General features: G+C 43.9%; 1 protein-coding gene across 1 annotated transcript in view; it reads right to left on the reverse strand.

Annotated features, from left to right (window-relative positions):
* MGA (MGA, MAX dimerization protein) overlaps positions 1–13,126 on the reverse strand; it is a 62,319-nt gene extending 49,193 nt beyond the window's left edge. Inside the window, exon 1 of the mRNA XM_018560055.1 lies at positions 13,047–13,126. The gene's annotated coding sequence lies outside the window, so the exon portion shown is untranslated. The remainder of the gene's footprint in view (positions 1–13,046) is intronic.
* Between the last annotated feature and the right edge of the window lie 626 nt (positions 13,127–13,752).

Below are 13,752 nucleotides of genomic sequence, written 5' to 3' on the forward strand. Positions count from 1 at the left end.
CAGGTTCTCAGTGTGTAATGGCAGTCCAGCGTCCCCTGGTTACTAGGTAACCAGGAGATGCTGAACTGTCATTACACACTGAGAACACAGTTGAGACGGCGTGATATGGTGGCTCCGCCGGGTTCTCAGTGTGTAATGACAGTCCAGCGTCCCCTGGTTACTAGATAACCAGGAGATGCTGACCAGGGGAAGCTGATCTGCATCTGCATGCAAGTGGCCGGAGCCAACCGTGAGATGATGGCTGGCTCCGCCAAAAAAATAGGAAAAGAAAAATTCAAGTTCCAACAAAAAATGTAGTCACACATGAAAAACAATAATACATTTTTTTTTAAAGTCCCCACCCATACATACACGCGTGCAAACATGAGTCGGGTGCGCATACGTGGGAAAATGGCGATTGTGCCCATTACGCCGCACATGTTACATATTGCTGCGAACGTCGCAGTGAGAGCAATATTTCTAGGGCCATTAATCACTGATAACACTAGACTGATGATCGCTAAAAGCTTTTAAAGCATCGATTTTGGGTATGGTAGTTTTTTGCAATTTTGCGGGTGCGCTCAATTTTAAAGCTTAACATGTTTGGTGTCTATTTACCCGACGTGACCCCGTCTCTTATATTTTACCAAACAATTGGGTAATAACAATTGTATTCGAACATAATGTTAAAAAAAAAAAAAACTTTCAAAATTTTCAATAATTTTTCCTTAATATAGTAAAAAATAAAAACCACAGTGGTGATAAAATACCACCAAAAGAAAGCTTTATCTGTGCCCCCAATAAATGGTGTAAAATTAATTTCAGTACAGCGTTGCATGATGGAATACATGTCAAAGTATCGCAGCGCTGAATACTGAAAAATGGCCTGGCCAGGAAGGGGGTGTAAACACCTGGTCAGCAAGTGGTTAAATAATCACCCTTAATGTTAAACCATTAAAATGTTTTTTCACACACACACACACACACACACACACACACACACACACACACAACCTCTAAATGAAGGCTACTGCCAACAATTCTATGATAAAGAAAAACAAACACCTTTGGTGGGGCTTTAGTATTTTAAATAAAAAAGGTCATATTGCTAGCTAATGCAGGATTTGGAGGGGAAGGTAATGCACAGACATAGAACATTGTTTATACAAAAGATTCGTCCATAACCAGTGATCTCCTCAAACAAACTGTACAGTCCCAAAATATATGTGTCACTGCCAAATGATAGGGAATTGATGCCTGCAGGCACGGGAAGCGAGGATTTGAATAGTGTAGAATTGTTGGATTATCTTCTAGTGGAACTAAACCCTCCTATCTGCCAAACGCACCAGCTATTGACAGACTTTGGGTTTTGATCGGTCTCACCACCTGGAATTCTACGTTCTTTGCTAGAATATCAAGTCATATAATTGGTAAACACCTCGAGCAGCTAATACAACTACTGTTTTTTCGTAACGCTAGAAGGGTTATTTTACTAAAATGGAAGACCCAACAACTCTGTATGTAAAAACCTATCCCAGATGTTTTACCCAAATACATCCAACTTTACATTAGTTTTGCATGCGCAACAAAATAAAAAAATAAATAAAAAGTTGGGGCCATGGTTAAGAGTTCTGACCCAACGTCAATAGAGTTTTGTGTGTGAAAGTATTTAGACCAGTGGTCCTCAACCTATATGACCTCAGGACCGACATTAGTCCTTGGTCATTAAAGTGACATTAAAGCCAAAAATGTTTTCCCCTCCCCCCATGTAAATGTTAGCACTTACCTCAAATGATGTCTCTTATTCTGATCTTCCTCTTCTTTCCCCATGTTTTCATGTGTCCCTCCAGCGGTGCGACGTCACTCCGATCCAGCGCTGACTGCTCTGTCTCCAACGATCCAGCGGTGTCTGCAGGCGGGTGCAAGCGGCCATAGACTTACCTTGCGTCTCTGCTCGTCTCCCGGCCGAGAATCGGAACTGCGCATGCGCCCGCCCCAAGATCCTTTGCGGCCGTACGATCACTTCCTGATTCTCGGCGCGGGATCGAGCAGCGATAACGAGGTAAGGTTTAAACCAGTTCAAGCGGGGGTTTTTTTTTTTTTTTTTAAACTTCTTGCCTATATCTACTGCTTGCTAGCAGTAGATATAGGCAAAAAAACCAGAGGGTTTAGAACCCCTTTAAGTCATGACCCAAGTCGCACCACATAGGAAAGCACGGCATTGCAGTACCGCATGTTCCGGGTCAAGCGATCAAACAGTGGGTGGTGTGCCATTTAAAATGAATTGCAACGCAACACACCACCTGCACCAGAACGAACAGTAGGTGCAATTGTGTGGCAGTTTGCGATTAAAACACTGACAGACACAATCTCACACACACATACACACACTCCCCCCAAAATTTTAGGGTTTCAGTGTGGGCTGCTGTGCTGTGACAGAGCTCCATCCATACGTGCATTGATTGTACAGCTTCCTCGCACTCCCTGTAGAGGTGCTGGGAGCCAGAATGTGATGTCACTCCGGTCGCGCAAAGGAGCTGTAAGCAATGCACATACGGATGGAGCTCCCTCCCGGGCATACCCCCAGCCCACCCCACCTCAAGCTGACACTCGGCGCCAGGCAGCATATTTTGAATGGCTGCCCGGTGTGAGAACTGACCGTGCTGCGCTAGGGGGAGGCTGAGGAGCCTCTCACCTAGTAAAGTGGAAGGCATGTGGCGACCCACTGAACATGGGGTTGCGACCCACCAGTTGAGAACCACAGATTTATACCTCTTCATAGCACATAGTTTTATTATATTTTTTGGAAGGGGGTTAGGGAAGACAGAGACCAGTGTGTAAATCTCAAAGAGTGCGAAATATAAAGTTCACCCAGTGTAGAGGTCCAGAAACAAATGGCTGCACTGGTATCTTTCTTACATTTTTCAGAGAAGGTGGAATCACTACTAGTGCCTAATGGCTTAGGTTAGGTAGCTCTTCTGCAGGAATTGGGAGACCCCTTAGGTTAGGAAACTCTTTTTACAGGAATCGGGAGACTCTCAGGGGAGGAGCTATGACCCGAACAGAGAAATCTAAATGTAACGGGTCAAACTAAGAGAAGTTCAAAACCTTTTAATTACTCAACTGATAACAGCAAAAACAGTAGATAGCCAACACGTTTTGGGGGCTACAATTTCCCCCTTCAGGGTTGAATAGAAATAATGTTTCGGATGGATTCAAATAATGGCTTCTACGATGACAAAGAGAATTTTTGCATTTTGCAGTTGCTATGGTACGGCACATGTGATTAGCATTTGAAAGCTTCAAAGTTTGGTTGAGAGCCAAGAACACTGGCAATTGTGACAGTTATGAGCAGCGGCATGCCTTGAATGCAACATGCACTAGTAGGGAGAATGTACATGAAAACACAGAAGAAAACAATGGTATGTTTTAAGGATTTAAAAACATTAAACTTTTTTTTTTTTATATACTTGATCTTTCTTTTGGGAAACTGTGAAATCAGTGGGTGCAGTTCCACTTTAATATGGCACTGGAGGCCAAAATATCACCAATAAAGTTCTAACTTCCGAGGCAGGTTTGTATCGGACTGGTGGACAGGAGAAATCTTTATGCTGATTTTTCTTCTTCTTTTAACAGAGAACTCAAGGATTTCCAAGCAGCCTAACCAAGACCCTCCCTGTAACTGCAAAATTCACTCTTAGCCTCCACGAAATCTAATCTTAACCCAGCAATGGACAAATTGATATGGAATTCAGGGGCTTGTCTGTCTAATCCAGAAGCCACCAAGATCTTTTTTTTTTAATGGACCCAGCTCCATTGGTGACAACTACAGCAAACCTCAAAAGTTGGGCGCCAGCTGTCATTTTGAAGATGCGTTGGCTACCTGGCACATGAGATTTGCCCGTTTGCTCCTTAGTGCTGCACCAGGATGTTGAAAAACATGAGTTGATTACCTGATAACTCTGTTTCCAGGAATCTTCCAGGACAGCCATCGAGATATAGGCTCCGCCTACCTGCAACAGGAAACACACCAACCACATTAAATAAATAGACTCCTCCTTCCATCCCAAGTCAGTAACCTCTAGGACCGAAGGCTACCCCATGCACAAAAGTATCCCCTCCTTCATCCAACCTCGGATGCCACCTGGATACACACCAAGGGCGGGAACTGGCTGTCCTGGAAGATTCCTGGAAACAGAGTTATCAGGTAATCAACTCATGTTTTCATCTGACCTGTCATCTTCCAGGACAGCCATCGAGAGGATCAGTGAGGACATACCTCCTAGGGTGGGACCACAGCTTGCAGGACTTTCCTGCCAAATGCCTGACAAATAATCCTGCAAAGAATGATCCACATGTGACAATTCCAGCTTGGCCAAACTTCGGCATTCTAGCCATCAGGTTTTGAAGATATTTGGGGGAAATTGGAACCCATACTGTAGCACGGTCCAGTTTTCTCTGACCTTACAGTAAAATGCTTGCCACAATAGCTCCCAACCAGACAGTACCCTGGCTTCTTCACCAGATAAGCTTTGCATGGCTTAGAGCAGTGGTGGGCAACTTGGTAAATATAGGGGACTTAAGTGAAGACCCCGACAGGTCTTCAGGCCCAAACAATAGCTTACTTTTTGTAAATTTGCCATTTCTTGAATTGGTAAAAACAAAATATTAAAATAAAAGGTATTCTACATTTATTTTGGACAAACCCATGCAGTTCTAGAATGTTTTGAGGTCTGCTCTCTCCTAGTGCCTTTACCGATTGGCTATGTGGCAAAGTATACGTTTAATCGTTTGTGTAATATTAAGAGACAATCACGTCGGGTTTATGATGGCAGAAATTAGCACAATGGCAACATTTTTGTAAGCTTAACCTGTTATCAAACAAATCACATTTGCAATGGTCTGCTCCTGCAGGGGTATGAATTGCAGTGATCAGCTCTGCCCTGTGTAAACATGAAGGCTGGAGAAACAGAGGTGTCGGAGACAACACAGGTTAAGTCCCAACCCTTCCCCTGTAAAAATAATACTATGTTGCTATGGAACAAGCTGATCAATTCATCTCATGGGCTTAGTGAGTGACTGTATTTGGCAGTTACAGCACTAAAGCCAGCTGGAGCCACTGGCACTCAGTGTAAAGCCCACTGTGCTCCTGCAGAGGTCCGAAGTACAGCAGGTCACACACTGAGCTCTGGACAAGGAGCTTAGAAATATGCTTCAGAACATTGTCCTGTTGCCTGAATGACGAATTTTGCATCTGTAAAACACTTGCCAGAACAGATATCAGATGTAATCTTACTGGATCATAATTCCTTAGACTTGGTGTGTAAGGCCATAGCCGGAAGTTCACACGCTACTAGGAATGCGCGAGTTCCAGCCTTCCGTGTTGCTGGAAAACGTGTGCTCATGCGCACGCGCTCACATCGTAAAGTGACGCACAGGAAGGGACACGTTGCTCTCTAATGGATGGTCCTATTTAAACCAGCTGGCCCAATGGGTCAGTGCTGAATGGTCTTTCAGCTTGTGCCTTGTGTTCCTGCTATTTGTTTGCCTGTTGCCTTGACCCGGATTGCTGCTGACCTTGACTGATTGCTGCCTGTCCCTGACCTCGGCTTGTTATTTGGATTCTGCATCTGCCTGCTCTTTCTGTATTGTGCTGACCATCTGGCTTTGACCCCTGGCTTGTTTGACATTGCTCCAGTTTCAGCTGCTATCTACGCTGACATCTCATCTGTACACCAGCCCTGCTCATCCTTCCAGGGACCCAGTGGCCGGACTTCTTCCAGGCACCGTGCCTGAACACCTTGGTACCCGTGCTCCTCTCGGTCTACTCGCTCCCGGTTCCCACTCCCAGGGGTGTGAGACAAGAGCCGCAAGGGAGGCCTCTTCAGCTAATCGGTCCTCCACCAGGTACGTGATATGGTGTACATCTTTGGCATGCTTGACAAAAGTCATCAAGGACTTCAATTTCAATTCATTTGCACTACACCCAACATATCCAAAAACCTCAAACTTACTTAGATTAATCTATCCATAATATTATTTTACAGTCATTTCCCACCCAGTGTTCTTTCACCAAGTTTAAACTTCTTTTTATTGGCCAGTTTCACATTAAGGCCTGGTTCACACCTGGGCGTTTTACAGCGCGTTCCTACGCGCTGTAAAACGCTCAACATGTGAAAACCAATGATTGCCTATGGGCATGGTTCCCACCTGGGCGTTTTACAGTGCGTAGGAACGCGCTGCAAAATGCCCTACGCCCAAAGAAGTACAGGAGCTTCTTTGGGGCGTATTTGCTGCGTGTATCCATTAGGATACAGACGGATAGCCCTCGTAAAAACGTGCGTTTGTCGCACATTTCTTTTACCGCAAATCGGTGTAAAAATGCGCGCCCCGAAACGCGCATATTCCGTACGCCTAGGTGTGAACCCAGCCTTAGTTTTTGCCTTTGAAATTTTTCCTCGAAGGCCAAACGCTCGGAGTAATATTTTCACCAATGCAGAGGACACTATTATTTGGCAAGTGCAACCGCAGCCAACTGAGGGAGTTCAAGATGTTTTTTCACACTGCAGATTTTGATGTAATTCTCTTGTGCAGCTCTCTATCTGGGCCTTCCACTTCTTTTTCTAAGCCTGTTAGGACCAGGGTTTGCCCTCTTCTCTCAAGACAATAGTATACATCTTTGTAATAAATCTTCAGATTCTTGCCAAACTGAAGCATGGAATAACCTTCAAGTCGTAAAACAACAACACACCGATGTGCTTCTTGAGAAAGACATTCAATTTTAACCATTTTTGAGCTTTAAATTAACTTTTAAAATGCCAGGATCTTGCAGCCCAAGGGAAAACAACGCACTTGCTTTTTCTTTTAAAGAAAATAAGCTGTTTCGGCAGTACCCATACAATTACAATGGCTTCTGCCATATCAGTTATTTAAACGTTATGCGTTAAGCACTGGCTAACAGACTTTTCATTTGGATTATAAACTATAAATCATTTATTTAAAAAACAACCCTTGCAATGGGGCTACCCCTGCATTGCAAGGGTTAACTGCTTGTTTCTCTCTGGGTGACCGAATAAAGAATATATACTCACCCGAGCCTCGATCCTGTGGCGGAGATTGCTCACCCCTTCTCCTCTGCGTCCCTCTGTACACGGTATTAGACGTGATGGAATCGCAGGTCAGTTGGCAGAGGCATGCAAATCATTGCTTTTTTGGCCAGATGCACATCCAGAACCGCTGGTATATAGTGCACATACTGTATAGCCTAATATTAAAGAGCCATTTATTCCAAACAGCTGTTTCAGGCTATTTGACTATCGTCATTGCAGTGTGTGGAAACCTTGGCTTCTGTAGAGTAGGGCTTGGACCCCAACAGGACATTATAACCATATAGGCAGGGCTTGAAAAATTTGATGGTGTCTCACCAGTCAGTCAAAAATTTCACCAATCAGCATGACCGGACTATAGCCTTGCAATTTATGTTAACATTTTATGGGGCCAGATAGAGCTTTATTTTGGAGGTATATTATCACCACTGGGGGGTGTTATTTTTTTTACTATATAATGAAAAAAGTACCATAAATGTAAAAAAAAAGTTTCCCTACGTTATGTTATAAAACATTTATTCTTACCCATATTTTTAGTAAAAAAAAAAAAAAGCCGGGGTCACGTCGGGTAAATAGACACCAAACATATCAAGCCTTAAAATTGCGTGTGCCCGCAAAAATCGCGAAAAACGCCCATAGGCGACGATTAAAACGCTTTTACTGCTCAGTTTAGTGTTATCAGTGATTAATGGCTCTAAAATTATTGCTCTCCGACGTTTGCGGCGATATGTAACATGTGTAGCACAATCGTCGTTTTTGAGCGTAGTTCACATGAACATTTATTTCGAAACCCGGTGACCCCAGGTGTTTCCTAAATGGCAAGCCTGAGCTGAGTCGCGCTTTAAAAAGGGAGTCAACAGAACACTCCCTATTGGTTCTGACGAAGAAGGCGTGGCCTCAGAAACGTTAACCTCAGGGAAGAGTAGCCGGTGGGCTAAGCTTTTCACGATTTTACCTATTCATGCCTGTAAAAATTCAACTTTTGTGAGTATGTTTTTATCTGTTTAAATCTGTCTCAATAAAACGGTTTTACGCGATGGAGGCGCTCTTTTGTTTCATCCAGAGTTGAGGCTTTCCCAAAGCCTGTCTGAGAGCCTGCCCCATTTGTGGGTAATTTTGAGACCATTTCAGATATTCTCCGTGTTTGGATACAAGCCGCTGGCGCTTTGTTATATACTGTTTGCTTAATCATGAGAAGGGATTAAAGCAGTCAAAAAGGCCTCATTCTAACCAATGAATAGCACAGTAAAGCTTTCTTAAAACAGAAGGTATTTGCAGGTCTCATCCTAGAACATATCCCAAAAATAGGAGGATTAATCCTCATTTAAGGACAGTGCTCCAAAGAAGTCATGGTTCCCATACACTGCACTTGTCTCCTATCTGAACAAACTGTCACTCTGATGAAGGATCACTGTGCGGACCAGAAAGGTTAGCACCGTATGACAGCATGTGACATTGGGTATTGAATAAATATATCAATACTTTAAAAACCCTTTAAGTGTCTGCCGGTGAATTACTTTTATTTACCATCAGTGTTTTGCACGGCACCATCCGTGTGGTCACCTGGGCACCACATATATATTTGGACTTTGTTGAGAACACTGGAGTGTCCTCAAGTTTTTGCAGGATGGTGCATTGGCTTCCTTGATTAAGTGATCACTGTGATTGGCTGTCACAACCATCACGTCATCAGGAGACCATTCCACCAAAGCTGAAATCATCTCAAAACTGTTTTCTTGAACATGATAATGAGCTCGCTGTACTCCAGACACCAGGTCTCAATCCAATAGAACACCTTTGGGATAAGGTGGAATGGGAGATCTGCAGCAAATGCGTGATGCTGCTGATGAAAGTGGTCCAACAAAGTACTAGCAAGGTGGACCTAATAACGTGGCCAGTGAGTGCATAAGCTATGTACAAATTCCCATAAACTGATTGGCTATTTGTACTGCTTCTTCCTCACGCACTTCAGCCCTGCTGTACAGGGATGGCCAGAAGGGGTTAAGCAAACCTTAATTTCATTTGTATGTTAATTTCACATGTATGGGTTAGGCAAACGTCATTTTCATATTTATGTTGCAACAAACAGATTGAATGAAACAGAAAACACATTTTAGAGAGGAGGAAACTGGGCAAGGACAACCATTCTGAAAATAAAGTGAGGTTGTGGTAGATATAGCACACCTTGCACTAAGGAAAAAGGGAGAATTGTAACAAGACACAAGGTGGTCATTGCCGCTGGGGAAGTCAGAAATGGAGAAGGATTTGGGGGTCATTGTAGACCACAAACTGAAAGGTAGTTTGCAGTGCCAGGCTGCTGTAAACAAAGCTAGCAGAGTCTTGTCCTGTATTAAAAAGGGGATGTATTGCAGGGACAAGTCTATAATTTTGCCACTTTATAGATCATGGGTTCGACCTCATCTGGAGTACGCGGTCCAGTTCTGGTCACCAGTACTAAGAAAAGATGTCCTTGAGTTGGAAAAAGTCCAGCGAAGGGCAACCAAACTAATTAGGGGTATGGAGGACCAGAGCTACGAGACAAGGCTACTAAATTTAAACATGTTCACATTAGAGGTGAGGAGATTAAGGGGGGATATGATTTCCATGTACAAAATGTTTAATGGTGGTAGCAACATTAGCGATAAACTGTTTAAAATTAACTCCGTTACAAAAACTAGAGGCCATCACCTAAAATTAGTGGAAAAAAAATTCCAGCACAAGGGGTGAAGGGGGTTCTTCACAGTAAGATCAGTTAGGGTCTGGAACTCACTGCCACAGGCGGTGATTTCAGCAAATAATGTGGAATTGTTCAAGAAACTTTTGGACGATTTCTTAAGGGACCGTAATATACAGGGGTACGGGTACTCCTAGAATGAGATCCTAATAGGTTGGACTTGATGGACTAATGTCTTTATTCAACCTCAAATACTATGTAACTATGTGGTCACCCTGTACCAAGGAAACTAGGTATTTCTAGATGTGCTGTCCAAGCTCATCTACAGAACCATAAAGGGGTAAGGCTGTGGCCAAGGACATTGGTTGGCCACAGACGTTGAGTGTAGGGATATTTATCGAGCTTATTTCCCTTTGGGAAACAAAAACTGTCCAGCACTGCATCAGCTTAGAAAATGGCAGAAATCATAGGATCTTAGTACATCCATCCAGAAGACACAGCTTATCAGAACTGCTATTCATAGAATAGTTACAACCTAAAAAAAAAAAAAAATCACTCCTCCAAGGTGAAATGACTCAGCTGCACTTCCACATACAAAGCTGGTAATATGATCAAAGTTGATGCCTCCTCACTGCTGAGAATTACAAGCTGACTCTTTTTCCATAATAGTAATAACATCAAGGAGCATGATCAGTACCAACTTCTTTCTGCAGCATAACAATGAATCCAAACAGTCAAAAACATCAAATACTATTTGCAGAAAAAAGGAACAGGGAATCCCCCACAGATCCTTGATCTTAACATCATGAGATTACGTGCAGAGAAAGAAGCAAGTAAGCCCGTCAATGTCTGCAGTGGATCCGTGACCATTTTATTTTTAGAAAAAACAAACATAAGCAAAGGTTATCTTCTGTGAAAATCATATCAGAAAATGATCAGTAGATGCAAGCATACAGGCAGCTGGTGTGTTATCATTTTTCTTCTAAAGCTGGGTATACATGGTTAGAATTATGCTTAAAAACTGTTTCGTTTTTGAAATGCCCATCCCATTTTCGAATAGTTAATGGGATCAAATTGACAATTGTTTTTGACCACAGTAATGGAAAAAAATAAAATAAAAAAGGATGGAAATACACACATACATACATACCACATACATACACAAATCATGTTACATTTAATTTTAAAATTCAACCAAAGAAAATCAAGGGAAAAGAAATGTGCATCAATATTACGTATTTAAATTAGCTTTCAATTAGCTTTAGATTTAGATAGAAATGATGTACACAAATGCGTGAACAATGTCAAAAAGAAAATCAAATGCTCACCTAGGTGTGGCCAAAAAGACTAAGTTAAAAAAAAAATAAACCACCATGTTTCCAAAAGCCATTGACAATAGACATATTTTAAAGACCCTACTGAATCATTTCCTTTAACTCAAAAAGAAAAAATAAAGCATAATTCACAAAAAAAAAAAAAACCTTCAACATTTAATAGTCACAATTTTGTTCTGATGAAGGTGACCAGCAAAATCTCCAGGAGAGAAACCAATTGCCAAAACACTGTAGATAGAAGAACTGGTTCTTTAGTCTTGTCTTGGACAGCAAAACTGCTCCCCCATATATACAGTACAGTGAGTAAGCTTTGACACTAGGGAAGTGCATATTCTTGCTGTGTTCGCCCATGCCCGCACAATGCAGACACATCCACCTCGTGATGTGCAGCCAGAGCATTCCCACTCTGCAGCTACACAACAAAATGGCAGGGGGGACAATTTTCTGTGGATGCTTAGGTGAACTCTGTTTGCACCAAATCCATGCACATCGCTAGCTGTCACCCCAGATGTGCATACCCTTGCCCAAGCCTGCGCAATACTGACACATCGCCATCCCAGCTCAGTAAACTGCAGCCGGAGCATTCTCTGCCCTGCAACTGCACATAACAAATGGGCGGGGAATTCCCTGATGGCAGCTGACTGGGTGCGGGGGGAAGACGACAGTTTTCCGTGGCCACTTAGGCCACCTGTTTGCACCAAATCCATGCACATCTCTAGCTGTCACCCTAGATGTGCAAAACCTTGCCCAAGCCCGCGCAATACTGAAGCCTGTGACACACTGCACGCAAAGCCGTGCAGAGCAAAGCTGTCCGGCAAGGAGCTTTGCGTGCAGTGTGTGAGCCGAGTGCAGGCAGGTGATTAACTGCACCTTCATCCAATTGGCTCGTGCTTAACAACCGCATCCTGACACGCGGGAGTTTATATGATTGGCTGAAGATTTAGGCCCCATTCACACTGAGCGATTTATCGCGCGGTAATTCCCGCGATATCGCGGCTATTTACCGCGCGATATCGCTCTCCAATGCATCTCAATGGGGCTCTGTCCGTCGCTGTTGCGGGTCGTGCGTCGCTACAGCAGGAGCCTTTTTGGAGCGGATTTTGCAGCGATTCTAGCTTGCTCAATCCAAGCATTTGTGCGATATCGCGCGTCGCTCAATGTGAATGGGGCCTAAATTTTTTCATCTTGGCATGCTCAGCTGTGCGAGCTCTCGCAAACTGACGTGCCGGAGAGAAAATTACATGACACTGCTGACGAAGACAGCGCGCCACTGCTCCACGTGCAGTGTGTCACAGCCTTGACACATCGGCATCCCAGCTCAGTAAACTGTAGCTGGAGCATTCCCCGCCCTGCATAACAAAAGGGCGGGGAATGCCCTGATTGCAGCTGACTGGCTGGGGGAAACAGTTTTGTCTGGCCGCATATGCGAACGGTTTGCACCAAACCCATGCACATGTCTAGCTGCCACCCTAGGACAGGAAGCATATTACTGGCAGGATCATCAGGTGAAAGAATGAGGAGTAAAAGAAAACAAAAAGCAGCCACCATCAGCTACAGACTGGTAATCTGCAATGTATAAGGAATGCAGGGTGTGGGCACAGAGTAAGCTTTTCTTTTAAAAAAACCCCACAAAACACAGGAGTTCTAATTAAAGCCCTCGAGTGCTGCTAACCTGAGCTCCCACACGTCACCATAATGACCAGCCATCGTCCTCTTTGTGCTCCGTTCTCTCCAGGACTCCCAGTCACATTACCGGTCCCTCCCTAACACTTCTGACAACAAGCACCCAGCACACAACGCCGCCCTCCCCAGCCATCCTCCTCTACAAATCTCCCCCATCTGTGTGCACCCCTCTTCCCTGTTCAGAGGACGTCCAGCACGGTCACACTTTATCACCATCAGACCTAGGAGTGCCACTTACACTGCTCGCTGCGGGCTGTGCATACAGCTGACCTTTCCCTCCAAACACCACACAAGCACGACGACCGACAAACCCCGAGTGCCGGGGAGGCGTCCCATCCGGCCGCTTTACTCAACACGTGTCTTCGATTTTGTGGTTGTTTTTTTTAATAAATAGGAAAAAAAAAAAAAGCTGCTCGGCAGTTCTTCCAACCACACGGGAGACGCGGACTGCGCAGGCGCAAGCAAGGCAAGTGACGTCGCTCACCTGGCATCGCCAGCAGGAAGCGCGCGAGGCTCCAGTCACGTGCTGCACACAAGTCTGGGAGAAGGAGGGGCGGAGCTTGCGGTACAATCAACACATCAACCCATACCCAACCCATCTCATACCCAACATGAATTCATTCTATGTATAAGGCACAAGTATCACTGGCATCTCAAACACCAGGACTGCTATTGTTAACACACACAAAAATAAAATAAATGTGTATAGAGAGATAGAGAGACAGAGAGAGATCATATATAATGTCACACATGACACCATAATATAACTGACACTATTTAACACCCTAATGTAAAAATAAAAGATCTCACGCACAGTGTTTCATGGAGACGCTGTGCTTTTGGGTACATATGCAATGTTGCATTACATGACATGAAAACATGGATCCCGTGATGGAATATTTTGTGAGCTACACAGTCCGCTATAGGGAACTAGAACAGGGACAAAATGCAAAACATTTTAATTGACACATTCTGA

This window comes from Nanorana parkeri, unplaced genomic scaffold (genome assembly GCF_000935625.1).
Source record: "Nanorana parkeri isolate BGI_ZX_2015 unplaced genomic scaffold, ASM93562v1 scaffold430, whole genome shotgun sequence".
Taxonomy (NCBI): domain Eukaryota; kingdom Metazoa; phylum Chordata; class Amphibia; order Anura; family Dicroglossidae; genus Nanorana; species Nanorana parkeri.